Source organism: Mustela lutreola, chromosome 5, assembly GCF_030435805.1.
Source record: "Mustela lutreola isolate mMusLut2 chromosome 5, mMusLut2.pri, whole genome shotgun sequence".
Lineage (NCBI taxonomy): Eukaryota > Metazoa > Chordata > Mammalia > Carnivora > Mustelidae > Mustela > Mustela lutreola.
In genome coordinates this window covers 174,862,380-174,880,761 of record NC_081294.1, presented here as the reverse complement: position 1 = coordinate 174,880,761, position 18,382 = coordinate 174,862,380, and positions in this window count along the sequence as shown.

Below are 18,382 nucleotides of genomic sequence, written 5' to 3'. Positions count from 1 at the left end.
TTCTCCTAATTTGTACGGTTTGGGACAGTGTTATGGGCAGAATTCCCATGGATTGGGTAGGCGCAGTCCTAATGTGTGACTCCAGGGGCCCAGTCTGGAGTGTGTGTTGCCAAGGACATTGAGGACAGAAGTCTGAAAACACAAACTCAGCTAAGGTTTGCGGATGTAGGTATGGCGGACCCGATCGACAAACCATGAGAAGAACTCTTCAGGATATGAAGAAACAGCGAGTCTGAGGCGCTTGCTCATTCTTTTGTCTCTGGATTTTGTATCAGCGTTGGCCGTGGAATGTCGGGGAGGCCTCAGGGGCCATGGACGAATCTTCCTCTCTGTGGATTTGGCCCGATCCCAATTGTTTTTCATCAATCTGTGGGATGGGAGGACTCCTTTCAGGTTTGTTACCTCAGGTGTCCCACCAAAAGAGGAATTCCAAATCAGAGCCCTAGGGAAGAGTGAAGGGACAAAGCGAACTATGGTTAAAAATCGGGGCCAGGGGCATGGCAGGCCCCATATGCGGGCTCAGAGTCCAGCCACTGAGAGGCCTTACTTGAGGACTGGGCTCAGGCTGAGGGTCACAATGTGTGTTTGTGACCAATGTTGCCCGCGAGCATGGGCGGGGAATCATGGGCCACACTGGTTTCAACTACACTGATTGTTGGACAACATGGCAACCGCAAGGTTTCTTGCCATGGGGATGGAGTTCTGATTTCTGCATCATTTTCAACCGTGGGCAGTGTTTTGAGATAAGTTATAGTTTCTGAAGCCTGAAAATCGAGGTTGAGAAGAGATGACGACCTAAGGCCATGGCGGATCCGATGTGCTCAGAGTGCGGCCAGCTGTCTGGGTGTGGCCTGGAGGTCCAGGCTCAGGTTGTGTCTGAAAGGGCATCAGTGCCCAGGTCAGCCTATGTATTCGGGGTACAGCCAAGTGGCGTGCAGGTTGATCCTCATTTGGGGTTTCTGGTTAGCCCCAGGGGGCAATGTTTTTCTTCTGGAGTGCAGGCAGAGTGTTGCATTGTAGTTCTGGATTGCCAATCTGGAGGGCTTGTGGGCCCGTAGTCTGAGGACGGAAGTCTGAGAACACAATCTAGGCTTAGGTTTCTGGGTGAGGACATGGCAGGCACAATCTACAGACCTGACTCGATTTCTCGTGGATCTGAAGTCAGGGCGAGGATCAGACAATCTCTCAGGTTGGAGGTTCTGTCCCTGATGGACCCTTCATGAAGGGGGGGGTGGATCACGATGCCATGGGGATTTCCCAAGATTGGAGTTGTGAGAAGCTCCAAACTGCAAAGATTCTTCTGCAGGACAATTGAGACCTGTTGTTTGGCTCAGGCCAACTATTCCGAGCAGGGTACTAAGTATGGATGGATGGGTAGCCCACCTCGCATTCCAATTGTCTCCTAGCAACAAGACATGTTAGATCTGCTGGATCTGGGGGAGCAACCGAGGAGGCTGAGTTCAAATGGACTCTCCTATGGATGGGTCCTAATGTGTTTTTGTGTCTATGAAGACCTTAGAATGAAGCGGTGGCACTGAGGCCCTGAAGGGTTCTCCTAAAGAGAAGCTTCGACCAAGCTCCAATGTGCAAGTTTCCCATGTGTAGAGGACATTAGTTCTGATGGGTGAGTCAAAAACAGCCATATTCGGGTATTGAAATCCAGGCCTCTGAGGAGAGATGCCTGGAAACCAAAGCAATGGATCCGATTAGTGCCTAGGGGTCTGTTCGTTCCTTTTTCCCTCTGGGGACATCAGTCTACGGGTCTGAGTGCAAGTAGGTGCTCAGGTGGGCTCAGATTGCCCCTGTTTGTCCTGGGAAGCCACCACTATTGAGATGGCCTAAGGGACTTTGGAGGTCGATCCTATTAGTAGGGTTGTGGCCATTGCAATGGGCACACAGAAATCCCTTGGAGAGGGCAAGTACAGTCCTCAGGTTTGGCTCCAGGGGCCTGAGCCTGTAGGGTGTGTAGGCCAGGGCTGTTTAGACCGTTGTCTGAAAACACAAACACGGCTTCTGTTTCGGGTCATAGGTATGGCAGGACTGATCTACAGACCATGAGGAGAACTCTTCGGGATATGAAAAAAGGGCGAGTGTGAGGCTCTTGCTCAAGTTTTTGTCTCTGGATGTCGTGTCACCCATGTTCATGAAATTTCCGGGTGACTTCATGGGAAATGGACGAGTCTTACTCTCTGGAGGTGTGGCCCCGTCCGAAGAGTTTGGGGTCATTCTGTGGGATGGAATAAGTCCATTTTTTTGTTGTTGTTGTTTTGTTTTGTTTTGTTTTGTTTTTTAACCTCAGGTGTCCCACCAAATGAGGTATTCCAGAGTAGAGCCCTGGGGAGGGGCGACTGAACAACCAGAAATCTGGTTAAATATTGGGGCCTAGGTACATGTCAAGCCCATTATGACATCTAATGGACCAGTCACTAAGAGGACATACTAGAGGGCAGGACTCACGCTGAGGGTCACAATGCATGTTTATGCCCTCATCACACTCAAGAATGGGCGGGTCCTCAGGGTGAATGCTGGTTTCTCCTACACTGAACGTTGGACAACGTGCCAACCAAAAGGTTTCTTGCCATGGGTAAGGAGGAATTCTGATTTCTGGGCAGGGATTGGAGATAAGGTCTAGGTTCTGAAGACTGAAAACTGAGGTAGGGAAGAGATGATGACCTAAGGCCATGGCAGGTCTGATGTGCTCAGTGTGCGGTCAGCTGTCTGGGTGTTGGTCAGGAGTTCCGGGCTCAGGTTGTGTCAGAAAGTGCATTAGTGCCCAGGTTAGACTATATAATTTGGGTACATTCGAGTGCCGTGTAGGTTGCAGCTCATTAGGCAATATATTTTTTTTTTTTTTCTAGAGGGCAGGCAGAGTGCTGCATTGTGGGTCCGGAATTGCCAAACTTGAGTGCTTCGGACCAGGAGTGTGAGGACGGAAGTCTGAGAACACAAGCTAGACTTGGGTTTCAGGGCGAGGGCACGGACGGTACCCCCTACACATCGGAACCAAGATCTCATGCATCTGAAGTCAGAGCGAGGATCAGACGTTGGCTCAGGTTGGAGTTTCTGTGCATGACGGTCCCTTCATGAAGGGATCGGAATCTCGAGGCCATGGAGGTTTTCCCACGTTGGGAGTTGTGGGATGCCCCCTTCAAGGATTCCTTCTGCGGGACAATTGAGACCTGTTGGACAGGTCCAGGACATCCCATATGGAATGACTCCAGGGCACCGTTCGAGGATGGATGCCTGGGACGAGCGCCTCGCATTGCAATTGTCTCCTAGCAACAAGGCAGTTTAGATCTGATGGCTCTGCGGGAGCAACCTGGGTGGCTGAGTTGAAATGGACTTTCCTGAGGATGGGTCCTAAAGTGTGTTTGTATCCATGAGGGCCTTGGAATGAGGCGGTGGCAACGGGACCCTGAAGTATTCTCCTAAGCTTTTGACATAGCTCCCATACACAAGATTCCTTGTGGAGACGAGATTTGTTCTGATGGGTGCCTCAGGAAAACCCCTATGCTAATATTGGAATCCAGGCTTTTGAGGAGACATGCCTGTAAACCAAAGCAATGGATCCGATTATGGCCGAGGGTCCTGTCTGGTTCAATCTTCTTCTCTGGGGACATCCATCTATGGAATGAGTGGAGATAGTTGCTGACCCGGCCCTTGTTTGTGCCGGGTGACCTACACTATTGGGATGGCCTCAGGGACTTTGGAGGGTTCTCCTAATTTGTACGGTTTGGGACAATGGAATGGGCAGAATTCCCATGGATTGGGTAGGCGCAGTCCTAATGTGTGACTCCAGGGGCCCAGTCTGGAGTGTGTGTTGCCCAGGACATTGAGGACAGAAGTCTAAAAACACAAACTCAGCTAAGGTTTGCGGATGTAGGTATGGCGGACCCGATCGACAAACCATGAGAAGAACTCTTCAGGATATGAAGAAACAGCGAGTCGGAGGCGCTTGCTCATTCTTTTGTCTCTGGATTTTGTTTCAGCGTTGGCCGTGGAATGTCGGGGAGGCCTCAGGGGCCATGGACGAATCTTCCTCTCTGTGGATTTGGCCCGATCCCAATTGTTTTTCCTCAATCTGTGGGATGGGAAGACTCCTTTCAGGTGTGTTACCTCAGGTGTCCCACCAAAAGAGGAATTCCAAAACAGAGCCCTAGGGAAGAGTGAAGGGACAAAGCGAACTATGGTTAAAAATCGGGGCCAGGGGCATGGCAGGCCCCATATGCGGGCTCAGGGTCCAGCCACTGAGAGTCCTTACTTGAGGACTGGGCTCAGGCTGAGGGTCACAATGTGTGTTTGTGACCAATGTTGCCCGCGAGCATGGGCGGGGAATCATGGGCCACACTGGTTTCCACTACACTGAATGTTGGACAACATGGCAACCGCAAGGTTTCTTGCCATGGGTATGGAGTTCTGATTTCTGCATCATTTTCAACCGTGGGCAGTGTTTTGAGATAAGTTATAGTTTCTGAAGCCTGAAAATCGAGGTTGAGAAGAGATGACGACCTAAGTCCATGGAGGATCCGATGTGCTCAGAGTGCGGCCAGCTGTCTGGGTGTGGCCTGGAGGTCCAGGCTCAGGTTGTGTCTGAAAGGGCATCAGTGCCCAGGTCAGCCTATGTATTCGGGGTACAGCCAAGTGGCGTGCAGGTTGATCCTCATTTGGGGTTTCTGGTTAGCCCCAGGGGGCAATGTTTTTCTTCTGGAGTGCAGGCAGAGTGTTGCATTGTAGTTCTGGATTGCCAATCTGGAGGGCTTGTGGGCCCGTAGTCTGAGGACGGAAGTCTGAGAACACAATCTAGGCTAAGGTTTCTGGGTGAGGACATGGCAGGCACAATCTACAGACCTGACTCGAGATCTCGTGGATCTGAAGTCAGGGCGAGAATCAGACGATCTCTCAGGTTGGAGGTTCTGTCCCTGATGGACCCTTCATGAAGGGGGGGTGGATCACGAGGCCATGGGGGTTTCCCAAGATGGGAGTTGTGAGAAGCTCCAAACTGCAAAGATTCTTCTGCAGGACAATTGAGACCTGTTGGTTGGCTCAGGCCAACGATTCCGAGCAGGGTACTAAGGATGGATGGATGGGTAGCCCACCTCGCATTCCAATTGTCTCCTAGCAACAAGACATGTTAGATCTGCTGTATCTGGGGGAGCAACCGAGGAGGCTGAGTTCAAATGGACTCTCCTATGGATGGGTCCAAATGTGTTTTTGTGTCTATGTAGACCTTGGAATGAAGCGGTGGCACTGGGGCCCTGAAGGGTTCTCCTAAAGAGAAGCTTCGACCAAGCTCCAATGTGCAATTTTCCCATGTGTAGAGGAGATTAGTTCTGATGGGTGAGTCAAGAAACAGCCATATTCGGGTATTGAAATCCAGGCCTCTGAGGAGAGATGCCTGGAAACCAAAGCAATGGATCCGATTAGTGCCTAGGGGTCTGTTCGTTCCTTTTTCCCTCTGGGGACATCAGTCTACGGGTCTGAGTGCAGGTAGGTGCTCAGATGGGCTCAGATTGCCCCTGTTTGTCCTGGGAACCCACCACTATTGAGACGGCCTCAGGGATTTGGAGGTTGATCCTATTACTAGGATTGTGTCAATTGCAATAGGCACACAGAAATCCCTTGGGGAGGGCAAGTACAGTCCTCAGGTTTGGCTCCAGGGGCCTGAGCCTGTAGGGTGTGTAGGCCAGGGCTGGTTTAGACCGTTGTCTGAAAACACAAACTCGGCTTCTGTTTCGGGTCATAGGTATGGCAGGAATGATCTACAGACCATGAGGAGAACTCTTCGGGATATGAAAAAAGGGCGAGTGTGAGGCTCTTGCTCAAGTTTTTGTCTCTGGATATCGTGTCACCCATGTTCATGAAATTTCCGGGTGACTTCATGGGAAATGGACGAGTCTTACCCTCTGGAGGTGTGGCCCCTTCCGAAGAGTTTGGGGTCATTCTGTGGGATGGAATAAGTCCATTTTTTTGTTGTTGTTTTTTTGTTTGGTTTTGTTTTGTTTTTTAACCTCAGGTGTCCCACCAAATGAGGGATTCCAGAGTAGAGCCCTGGAGAGGGGCGACTGGACAACCAGAAATCTGGTTAAATATTGGGGCCTAGGTAATGTCGAGCCCATTATGACATCTAATGGTCCAGTCACTAAGAGGACATATTAGAGGGCAGGACTCACGCTGAGGGTCACAATGCATGTTTATGCCCTCATCACACTCAAGCATGGGCGGGTCCTCAGGGAGAATGCTGGTTTCTCCTACACTGAACGTTGGACAACGTGCCAACCAAAAGGTTTCTTGCCATGGGAAAGGAGGAATTCTGATTTCTGGGCAGGGATTGGAGATAAGGTCTAGGTTCTGAAGCCTGAAAACTGAGGTAGGGAAGAGATGTTGACCTAAGGCCATGGCAGGTCTGATGTGCTCAGTGTGCGGTCAGCTGTCTGGGTGTTGGTCAGGAGGTCCGGGCTCAGGTTGTGTCAGAAAGTGCATTAGTGCCCAGGTTAGACTATATAATTTGGGTACATTCGAGTGCCGTGTAGGTTGCAGCTCATTAGGCAATATATATATATTTTTTTTCTAGAGGGCAGGCAGAGTGCTGCATTGTGGGTCTGGAATTGCCAAACTTGAGTGCTTCGGACCAGGAGTGTGAGGACGGAAGTCTGAGAACACAAGCTAGACTTGGGTTTCAGGGCGAGGGCACGGCAGGTACCCCCTACACATCGGAACCAAGATCTCATGCATCTGAAATCAGAGCGAGGATCAGACGTTGGCTCAGGTTCGAGTTTCTGTGCATGACGGTCCCTTCATGAAGGGAGCGGAATCTCGAGGCCATGGAGGTTTTCCCACGTTGCGAGTTGTGGGATGCACCCTTCAAGGATTCCTTCTGCGGGACAATTGAGACCTGTTGGACAGGTCCAGGACATCCCATATGGAATGACTCCAGGGCACCGTTCGAGGATGGATGCCTGGGACGAGCGCCTCGCATTGCAATTGTCTCCTAGCAACAAGGCAGTTTAGATCTAATGGCTCTGCGGGAGCAACCTGGGTGGCTGAGTTGAAATGGACTTTCCTGAGGATGGGTCCTAAAGTGTGTTTGTATCCATGAGGGCCTTGGAATGAGGCGGTGGCACCGGGACCCTGAAGTATTCTCCTAAGCTTTTGACATAGCTCCCATACACAAGTTTCCTTGTGGAGACGAGATTTGTTCTGATGGGTGCCTCAGGAAAACCCCTATGCTAATATTGGAATCCAGGCTTTTGAGGAGACATGCCTGTAAACCAAAGCAATGGATCCGATTATGGCCTAGGGTCCTGTCTGGTTCAATCTTCTTCTCTGGGGACATCCATCTATGGAATGAGTGGAGATAGTTGCTCAGCTGGTGTCAGACCGCCCTTGTTTGTGCCGGGTGACCTACACTATCGGGATGGCCTCAGGGACTTTGGAGGGTTCTCCTAATTTGTACGGTTTGGGACAATGGAATGGGCAGAATTCCCATGGATTGGGTAGGCGCAGTCCTAATGTGTGACTCCAGGGGCCCAGTCTGGAGTGGGTGTTGCCCAGGACATTGAGGACAGAAGTCTAAAAACACAAACTCAGCTAAGGTTTGCGGATGTAGGTATGGCGGACCCGATCGACAAACCATGAGCAGAACTCTTCAGGATATGAAGAAACAGCGAGTCTGAGGCGCTTGCTCATTCTTTTGTCTCTGGATTTTGTATCAGCGTTGGCCGTGGAATGTCGGGGAGGCCTCAGGGGCCATGGACGAATCTTCCTCTCTGTGGATTTGGCCCGATCCCAATTGTTTTTCGTCAATCTGTGGGATGGGAGGACTCCTTTCAGGTTTGTTACCTCAGGTGTCCCACCAAAAGAGGAATTCCAAATCAGAGCCCTAGGGAAGAGTGAAGGGACAAAGCGAACTATGGTTAAAAATCGGGGCCAGGGGCATGGCAGGCCCCATATGCGGGCTCAGGGTCCAGCCACTGAGAGGCCTTACTTGAGGACTGGGCTCAGGCTGAGGGTCACAATGTGTGTTTGTGACCAATGTTGCCCGCGAGCATGGGCGGGGAATCATGGGCCACACTGGTTTCCACTACACTGAATGTTGGACAACATGGCAACCGCAAGGTTTCTTGCCATGGGGATGGAGTTCTGATTTCTGCATCATTTTCAACCGTGGGCAGTGTTTTGAGATAAGTTATAGTTTCTGAAGCCTGAAAATCGAGGTTGAGAAGAGATGACGACCTAAGTCCATGGAGGATCCGATGTGCTCAGAGTGCGGCCAGCTGTCTGGGTGTGGCCTGGAGGTCCAGGCTCAGGTTGTGTCTGAAAGGGCATCAGTGCCCAGGTCAGCCTATGTATTCGGGGTACAGCCAAATGGCGTGCAGGTTGATCCTCATTTGGGGTTTCTGGTTAGCCCCAGGGGGCAATGTTTTTCTTCTGGAGTGCAGGCAGAGTGTTGCATTGTAGTTCTGGATTGCCAATCTGGAGGGCTTTTGGGCCCGTGGTCTGAGGACAGAAGTCTGAGAACACAATCTAGGCTTAGGTTTCTGGGTGAGGACATGGCAGGCACAATCTACAGACCTGACTCGAGATCTCGTGGATCTGAAGTCAGGGCGAGAATCAGACGATCTCTCAGGTTGGAGGTTCTGTCCCTGATGGACCCTTCATGAAGGGGGGGTGGATCACGAGGCCATGGGGGTTTCCCAAGATGGGAGTTGTGAGAAGCTCCAAACTGCAAAGATTCTTCTGCAGGACAATTGAGACCTGTTGTTTGGCTCAGGCCAACGATTCCGAGCAGGGTACTAAGGATGGATGGATGGGTAGCCCACCTCGCATTCCAATTGTCTCCTAGCAACAAGACATGTTAGATCTGCTGGATCTGGGGGAGCAACCGAGGAGGCTGAGTTCAAATGGACTCTCCTATGGATGGGTCCTAATGTGTTTTTGTGTCTATGAAGACCTTGGAATGAAGCTGTGGCACTGGGGCCCTGAAGGGTTCTCCTAAAGAGAAGCTTCGACTAAGCTCCAATGTGCAATTTTCCCATGTGTAGAGGAGATTAGTTCTGATGGGTGAGTCAAGAAACAGCCATATTCGGGTATTGAAATCCAGGCCTCTGAGGAGAGATGCCTGGAAACCAAAGCAAAGGATCCGATTAGTGCCTTGGGCTCTGTTCGTACCTTTTTCCCTCTGGGGACATCAGTCTACGGGTCTGAGTGCAGGTAGGTGCTCAGATGGGCTCAGATTGCCCCTGTTTGTCCTGGGAAGCCACCACTATTGAGATGGCCTCAGGGACTTTGGAGGTTGATCCTATTAGTAGGGTTGTGTCCATTGCAATGGGCACACAGAAATCCCTTGGAGAGGGCAAGTACAGTCCTCAGGTTTGGCTCCAGGGGCCTGAGCTTGTAGGGTGTGTAGGCCAGGGCTGGTTTAGACCGTTGTCTGAACACACAAACTCGGTTCTGTTTCGGGTCATAGGTATGGCAGGACTGATCTACAGACCATGAGGAGAACTCTTCGGGATATGAAAAAAGGGCGAGTGTGAGGCTCTTGCTCAAGTTTTAGTCTCTGGATATCGTGTCACCCATGTTCATGAAATTTCCGGGTGACTTAATGGGAAATGGACGAGTCTTACCCTCTGGAGGTGTGGCCCCGTCCGAAGAGTTTGGGGTCATTCTGTGGGATGGAATAAGTCCATTTTTTTGTTGTTGTTGTTTTGTTTGGTTTTGTTTTGTTTTTTAACCTCAGGTGTCCCACCAAATGAGGGATTCCAGAGTAGAGCCCTGGAGAGGGGCGACTGGACAACCAGAAATCTGGTTAAATATTGGGGCCTAGTTCCATGTCAAGCCCATTATGACATCTAATGGTCCAGTCACTAAGAGGACATACTAGAGGGCAGGACTCACGCTGAGGGTCACAATGCATGTTTATGCCCTCATCACACTCAAGAATGGTCGGGTCCTCAGGGTGAATGCTGGTTTCTCCTACACTGAACGTTTGACAACGTGCCAACCAAAAGGTTTCTTGCCATGGGAAAGGAGGAATTCTGATTTCTGGGCAGGGATTGGAGATAAGGTCTAGGTTCTGAAGCCTGAAAACTGAGGTAGGGAAGAGATGATGACCTAAGGCCATGGCAGGTCTGATGTGCTCAGTGTGCGGTCAGCTGTCTGGGTGTTGGTCAGGAGGTCCGGGCTCAGGTTGTGTCAGAAAGTGCATTAGTGCCCAGGTTAGACTATATAATTTGGGTACATTCGAGTGCCGTGTAGGTTGCAGCTCATTAGGCAATATATATATTTTTTTTTTCTACAGGGCAGGCAGAGTGCTGCATTGTGGGTCTGGAATTGCCAAACTTGAGTGCTTCGGACCAGGAGTGTGAGGACGGAAGTCTGAGAACACAAGCTAGACTTGGGTTTCAGGGCGAGGGCACGGCAGGTACCCCCTACACATCGGAACCAAGATCTCATGCATCTAAGTCAGAGCGAGGATCAGACGTTGGCTCAGGTTGGAGTTTCTGTGCATGACGGTCGCTTCATGAAGGGAGCGGAATCTCGAGGCCATGGAGGTTTTCCCACGTTGCGAGTTGTGGGATGCACCCTTCAAGGATTCCTTCTGCGGGACAATTGAGACCTGTTGGACAGGTCCAGGACATCCCATATGGAATGACTCCAGGGCACCGTTCGAGGATGGATGCCTGGGACGAGCGCCTCGCATTGCAATTGTCTCCTAGCAACAAGGCAGTTTAGATCTAATGGCTCTGCGGGAGCAACCTGGGTGGCTGAGTTGAAATGGACTTTCCTGAGGATGGGTCCTAAAGTGTGTTTGTATCCATGAGGGCCTTGGAATGAGGCGGTGGCACCGGGACCCTGAAGTATTCTCCTAAGCTTTTGACATAGCTCCCATACACAAGTTTCCTTGTGGAGACGAGATTTGTTCTGATGGGTGCCTCAGGAAAACCCCTATGCTAATATTGGAATCTAGGCTTTTGAGGAGACATGCCTGTAAACCAAAGCAATGGATCCGATTATGGCCTAGGGTCCTGTCTGGTTCAATCTTCTTCTCTGGGGACATCCATCTATGGAATGAGTGGAGATAGTTGCTCAGCTGGTGTCAGACCGCCCTTGTTTGTGCCGGGTGACCTACACTATTGGGATGGCCTCAGGGACTTTGGAGGGTTCTCCTAATTTGTACGGTTTGGGACAATGGAATGGGCAGAATTCCCATGGATTGGGTAGGCGCAGTCCTAATGTGTGACTCCAGGGGCCCAGTCTGGAGTGGGTGTTGCCCAGGACATTGAGGACAGAAGTCTAAAAACACAAACTCAGCTAAGGTTTGCGGATGTAGGTATGGCGGACCCGATCGACAAACCATGAGCAGAACTCTTCAGGATATGAAGAAACAGCGAGTCTGAGGCGCTTGCTCATTCTTTTGTCTCTGGATTTTGTATCAGCGTTGGCCGTGGAATGTCGGGGAGGCCTCAGGGGCCATGGACGAATCTTCCTCTCTGTGGATTTGGCCCGATCCCAATTGTTTTTCGTCAATCTGTGGGATGGGAGGACTCCTTTCAGGTTTGTTACCTCAGGTGTCCCACCAAAAGAGGAATTCCAAATCAGAGCCCTAGGGAAGAGTGAAGGGACAAAGCGAACTATGGTTAAAAATCGGGGCCAGGGGCATGGCAGGCCACATATGCGGGCTCAGGGTCCAGCCACTGAGAGGCCTTACTTGAGGACTGGGCTCAGGCTGAGGCTCACAATGTATGTTTGTGACCAATGTTGCCCGCGAGCATGGGCGGGGAATCATGGGCCACACTGGTTTCCACTACACTGAATGTTGGACAACATGGCAACCGCAAGGTTTCTTGCCATGGGGATGGAGTTCTGATTTCTGCATCATTTTCAACCGTGGGCAGTGTTTTGAGATAAGTTATAGTTTCTGAAGCCTGAAAAACGAGGTTGAGAAGAGATGACGACCTAAGTCCATGGAGGATCCGATGTGCTCAGAGTGCGGCCAGCTGTCTGGGTGTGGCCTGGAGGTCCAGGCTCAGGTTGTGTCTGAAAGGGCATCAGTGCCCAGGTCAGCCTAAGTATTCGGGGTACAGCCAAGTGGCGTGCAGGTTGATCCTCATTTGGGGTTTCTGGTTAGCCCCAGGGGGCAATGTTTTTCTTCTGGAGTGCAGGCAGAGTGTTGCATTGTAGTTCTGGATTGCCAATCTGGAGGGCTTGTTTGACCGTAGTCTGAGGACGGAAGTCTGAGAACACAATCTAGGCTTAGGTTTCTGGGTGAGGACATGGCAGGCACAATCTACAGACCTGACTCGAGATCTCGTGGATCTGAAGTCAGGGCGAGAATCAGACGATCTCTCAGGTTGGAGGTTCTGTCCCTGATGGACCCTTCATGAAGGGGGGGTGGATCACGAGGCCATGGGGGTTTCCCAAGATGGGAGTTGTGAGAAGCTCCAAACTGCAAAGATACTTCTGCAGGACAATTGAGACCTGTTGTTTGGCTCAGGCCAACGATTCCGAGCAGGGTACTAAGGATGGATGGATGGGTAGCCCACCTCGCATTCCAATTGTCTCCTAGCAACAAGACATGTTAGATCTGCTGGATCTGGGGGAGCAACCGAGGAGTCTGAGTTCAAATGGACTCTCCTATGGATGGGTCCTAATGTGTTTTTGTGTCTATGAAGACCTTGGAATGAAGCGGAGGCACTGGGGCCCTGAAGGGTTCTCCTAAAGAGAAGCTTCGACTAAGCTCCAATGTGCAATTTTCCCATGTGTAGAGGAGATTAGTTCTGATGGGTGAGTCAAGAAACAGCCATATTCGGGTATTGAAATCCAGGCCTCTGAGGAGAGATGCCTGGAAACCAAAGCAAAGGATCCGATTAGTGCCTTGGGCTCTGTTCGTTCCTTTTTCCCTCTGGGGACATCAGTCTACGGGTCTGAGTGCAGGTAGGTGCTCAGATGGGCTCAGATTGCCCCTGTTTGTCCTGGGAAGCCACCACTATTGAGATGGCCTCAGGGACTTTGGAGGTTGATCCTATTAGTAGGGTTGTGGCCATTGCAATGGGCACACAGAAATCCCTTGTAGAGGGCAAGTACAGTCCTCAGGTTTGGCTCCAGGGGCCTGAGCCTGTAGGGTGTGTAGGCCAGGGCTGGTTTAGACCGTTGTCTGAAAATCACAAACTCGGTTCTGTTTCGGGTCATAGGTATGGCAGGACTGATCTACAGACCATGAGGAGAACTCTTCGGGATATGAAAAAAGGGCGAGTGTGAGGCTCTTGCTCAAGTTTTTGTCTCTGGATATCGTGTCACCCATGTTCATGAAATTTCCGGGTGACTTAATGGGAAATGGACGAGTCTTACCCTCTGGAGGTGTGGCCCCGTCCGAAGAGTTTGGGGTCATTCTGTGGGATGGAATAAGTCCATTTTTTTGTTGTTGTTGTTTTGTTTGGTTTTGTTTTGTTTTTTAACCTCAGGTGTCCCACCAAATGAGGGATTCCAGAGTAGAGCCCTGGAGAGGGGCGACTGGACAACCAGAAATCTGGTTAAATATTGGGGCCTAGTTCCATGTCAAGCCCATTATGACATCTAATGGTCCAGTCACTAAGAGGACATACTAGAGGGCAGGACTCACGCTGAGGGTCACAATGCATGTTTATGCCCTCATCAAACTCAAGAATGGGCGGGTCCTCAGGGTGAATGCTTGTTTCTCCTACACTGAACGTTGGACAACGTGCCAACCAAAAGGTTTCTTGCCATGGGAAAGGAGGAATTCTGATTTCTGGGCAGGGAATGGAGATATGGTCTAGGTTCTGAAGCCTGAAAACTGAAGTAGGGAAGAGATGATGACCTAAGGCCATGGCAGGTCTGATGTGCTCAGTGTGCGGTCAGCTGTCTGGGTGTTGGTCAGGAGGTCCGGGCTCAGGTTGTGTCAGAAAGTGCATTAGTGCCCAGGTTAGACTATATAATTTGGGTACATTCGAGTGCCGTGTAGGTTGCAGCTCATTAGGCAATATATATATATTTTTTTTCTAGAGGGCAGGCAGAGTGCTGCTTTGTGGGTCTGGAATTGCCAAACTTGAGTGCTTCGGACCAGGAGTGTGAGGACGGAAGTCTGAGAACACAAGCTAGACTTGGGTTTCAGGGCGAGGGCACGGCATGTACCCCCTACACATCGGAACCAAGATCTCATGCATCTGAAGTCAGAGCGAGGATCAGACGTTGGCTCAGGTTCGAGTTTCTGTGCATGACGGTCCCTTCATGAAGGGAGCGGAATCTCGAGGCCATGGAGGTTTTCCCACGTTGCGAGTTGTGGGATGCCCCCTTCAAGGATTCCTTCTGCGGGACAATTGAGACCTGTTGGACAGGTCCAGGACATCCCATATGGAATGACTCCAGGGCACCGTTCGAGGATGGATGCCTGGGACGAGCGCCTCGCATTGCAATTGTCTCCTAGCAACAAGACAGTTTAGATCTGATGGCTCTGCGGGAGCAACCTGGGTGGCTGAGTTGAAATGGACTTTCCTGAGGATGGGTCCTAAAGTGTGTTTGTATCCATGAGGGCCTTGGAATGAGGCGGTGGCACCGGGACCCTGAAGTATTCTCCTAAGCTTTTGACATAGCTCCCATACACAAGTTTCCTTGTGGAGACAAGATTAGTTCTGATGGGTGCCTCAGGAAAACCCCTATGCTAATATTGGAATCCAGGCTTTGGAGGAGACATGCCTGTAAACCAAAGCAATGGATCCGATTATGGCCTAGGGTCCTGTCTGGTTCAATCTTCTTCTCTGGGGACATCCATCTATGGAATGAGTGGAGATAGTTGCTCAGCTGGTGTCAGACCGCCCTTGTTTGTGCCGGGTGACCTACACTATTGGGATGCCCTCAGGGACTTTGGAGGGTTCTCCTAATTTGTACGGTTTGGGACAATGGAATGGGCAGAATTCCCATGGATTGGGTAGGCGCAGTCCTAATGTGTGACTCCAGGGGCCCAGTCTGGAGTGTGTGTTGCCCAGGACATTGAGGACAGAAGTCTAAAAACACAAACTCAGCTAAGGTTTGCGGAGGTAGGTATGGCGGACCCGATCGACAAACCATGAGAAGAACTCTTCAGGATATGAAGAAACAGCGAGTCTGAGGCGCTTGCTCATTCTTTTGTCTCTGGATTTTGTATCAGCGTTGGCCGTGGAATGTCGGGGAGGCCTCAGGGGCCATGGACGAATCTTCCTCTCTGTGGATTTGGCCCGATCCCAATTGTTTTTCGTCAATCTGTGGGATGGGAGGACTCCTTTCAGGTTTGTTACCTCAGGTGTTCCACCAAAAGAGGAATTCCAAATCAGAGCCCTAGGGAAGAGTGAAGGGACAAAGCGAACTATGGTTAAAAATCGGGGCCAGGGGCATGGCAGGCCCCATATGCGGGCTCAGGGTCCAGCCACTGAGAGGCCTTACTTGAGGACTGGGCTCAGGCTGAGGGTCAAAATGTGTGTTTGTGACCAATGTTGCCCGCGAGCATGGGCGGGGAATCATGGGCCACACTGGTTTCCACTACACTGAATGTTGGACAACATGGCAACCGCAAGGTTTCTTGCCAGGGGGATGGAGTTCTGATTTCTGCATCATTTTCAACCGTGGGCAGTGTTTTGAGATAAGTTATAGTTTCTGAAGCCTGAAAATCGAGGTTGAGAAGAGATGACGACCTAAGGCCATGGAGGATCCGATGTGCTCAGAGTGCGGCCAGCTGTCTGGGTGTGGCCTGGAGGTCCAGGCTCAGGTTGTGTCTGAAAGGGCATCAGTGCCCAGGTCAGCCTATGTATTCGGGGTACAGCCAAGTGGCGTGCAGGTTGATGCTCATTTGGGGTTTCTGGTTAGCCCCAGGGGGCAATGTTTTTCTTCTGGAGTGCAGGCAGAGTGTTGCATTGTAGTTCTGGATTGCCAATCTGGAGGGCTTGTGGGCCCGTAGTCTGAGGACGGAAGTCTGAGAACACAATCTAGGCTAAGGTTTCTGGGTGAGGACATGGCAGGCACAATCTACAGACCTGACTCGAGATCTCGTGGATCTGAAGTCAGGGCGAGAATCAGACGATCTCTCAGGTTGGAGGTTCTGTCCCTGATGGACCCTTCATGAAGGGGGGGTGGATCATGAGGCCATGGGGGTTTCCCAAGATGGGAGTTGTGAGAAGCTCCAAACTGCAAAGATTCTTCCGCAGGACAATTGAGACCTGTTGGTTGGCTCAGGCCAACGATTCCGAGCAGGGTACTAAGGATGGATGGATGGGTAGCCCACCTCGCATTCCAATTGTCTCCTAGCAACAAGACATGTTAGATCTGCTGGATCAGGGGGAGCAACCGAGGAGTCTGAGTTCAAATGGACTCTCCTATGGATGGGTCCTAATGTGTTTTTGTGTCTATGAAGACCTTGGAACGAAGCGGTGGCACTGGGGCCCTGAAGGGTTCTCCAAAAGCGAAGCTTCGACCAAGCTCCAATGTGCAATTTTCCCATGTGTAGAGGAGATTAGTTCTGATGGGTGAGTCAAGAAACAGCCATATTCGGGTATTGAAATCCAGGCCTCTGAGGAGAGATGCCTGGAAAACAAAGCAATGGATCCGATTAGTGCCTAGGGGTCTGTTCGTTCCTTTTTCCCTCTGGGGACATCAGTCTACGGGTCTGAGTGCAGGTAGGTGCTCAGATGGGCTCAGATTGCCCCTGTTTGTCCTGGGAAGCCACCACTATTGAGATGGCCTCAGGGACTTTGGAGGTTGATCCTATTAGTAGGGTTGTGGCCATTGCAATGGGCACACAGAAATCCCTTGGAGAGGGCAAACACAGTCCTCAGGTTTGGCTCCAGGGGCCTGAGCCTGTAGGGTGTGTAGGCCAGGGCTGTTTAGACCGTTGTCTGAAAACACAAAGTCGGCTTCTGTTTCGGGTCATAGGTATGGCAGGACTGATCTACAGACCATGAGGAGAACTCTTCGGGATATGAAAAAAGGGCAAGTGTGAGGCTCTTGCTCAAGTTTTTGTCTCTGGATATCGTGTCACCCATGTTCATGAAATTTCCGGGTGACTTCATGGGAAATGGACAAGTCTTACCCTCTGGAGGTGTGGCCCCGTCCGAAGAGTTTGGGGTCATTCTGTGGGATGGAATAAGTCCATTTTTTTGTTGTTGTTGTTTTGTTTGGTTTTGTTTTGTTTTTTAACCTCAGGTGTCCCACCAAATGAGGGATTCCAGAGTAGAGTCCTGAAGAGGGGTGACTGGACAACCAGAAATCTGGTTAAATATTGGGGCCTAGGTACATGTCAAGCCCATTATGACCTCTAATGGTCCAGTCACTAAGAGGACATACTAGAGGGCAGGACTCACGCTGAGGGTCACAATGCATGTTTATGCCCTCATCACACTCAAGAATGGGCGGGTCCTCAAGGTGAATTCTGGTTTCTCCTACACTGAACGTTGGACAACGTGCCAACCAAAAGGTTTCTTGCCCATGGGTAAGGAGGAATTCTGATTTCTGGGCAGGGATTGGAGATAAGGTCTAGGTTCTGAAGCCTGAAAACTGAGGTACGGAAGAGATGATGACCTAAGGCCATGGCAGGTCTGATGTGCTCAGTGTGCGGTCAGCTGTCTGGGTGTTGGTCAGGAGGTCCGGGCTCAGGTTGTGTCAGAAAGTGCATTAGTGCCCAGGTTAGACTATATAATTTGGGTACATTCGAGTGCCGTGTAGGTTGCAGCTCATTAGGCAAAATATATATATATATTTTTTTTTTCTAGAGGGCAGGCAGAGTGCTGCATTGTGGGTCTGGAATTGCCAAACGTGAGTGCTTCGGACCAGGAGTGTGAGAACGGAAGTCTGAGAACACAAGCTAGACTTGGGTTTCAGGGCGAGGGCACGGCAGGTACCCCCTACACATCGGAACCAAGATCTCATGCATCTGAAGTCAGAGCGAGGATCAGACGTTGGCTCAGGTTGGAGTTTCTGTGCATGACGGTCCCTTCATGAAGGGAGCGGAATCTCGAGGCCATGGAGGTTTTCCCACGTTGCGACTTGTGGGATGCCCCCTTCAAGGATTCCTTCTGCGGGACAATTGAGACCTGTTGGACAGGTCCAGGACATCCCATATGGAATGACTCCAGGGCACCGTTCGAGGATGGATGCCTGGGACGAGCGCCTCGCATTGCAATTGTCTCCTAGCAACAAGGCAGTTTAGATCTGATGGCTCTGCGGGAGCAACCTGGGTGGCTGAGTTGAAATGGACTTTCCTGAGGATGGGTCCTAAAGTGTGTTTGTATCCATGAGGGCCTTGGAATGAGGCGGTGGCACCGGGACCCTGAAGTATTCCCCTAAGCTTTTGACATAGCTCCCATACACAAGTTTCCTTGTGGAGACGAGATTTGTTCTGATG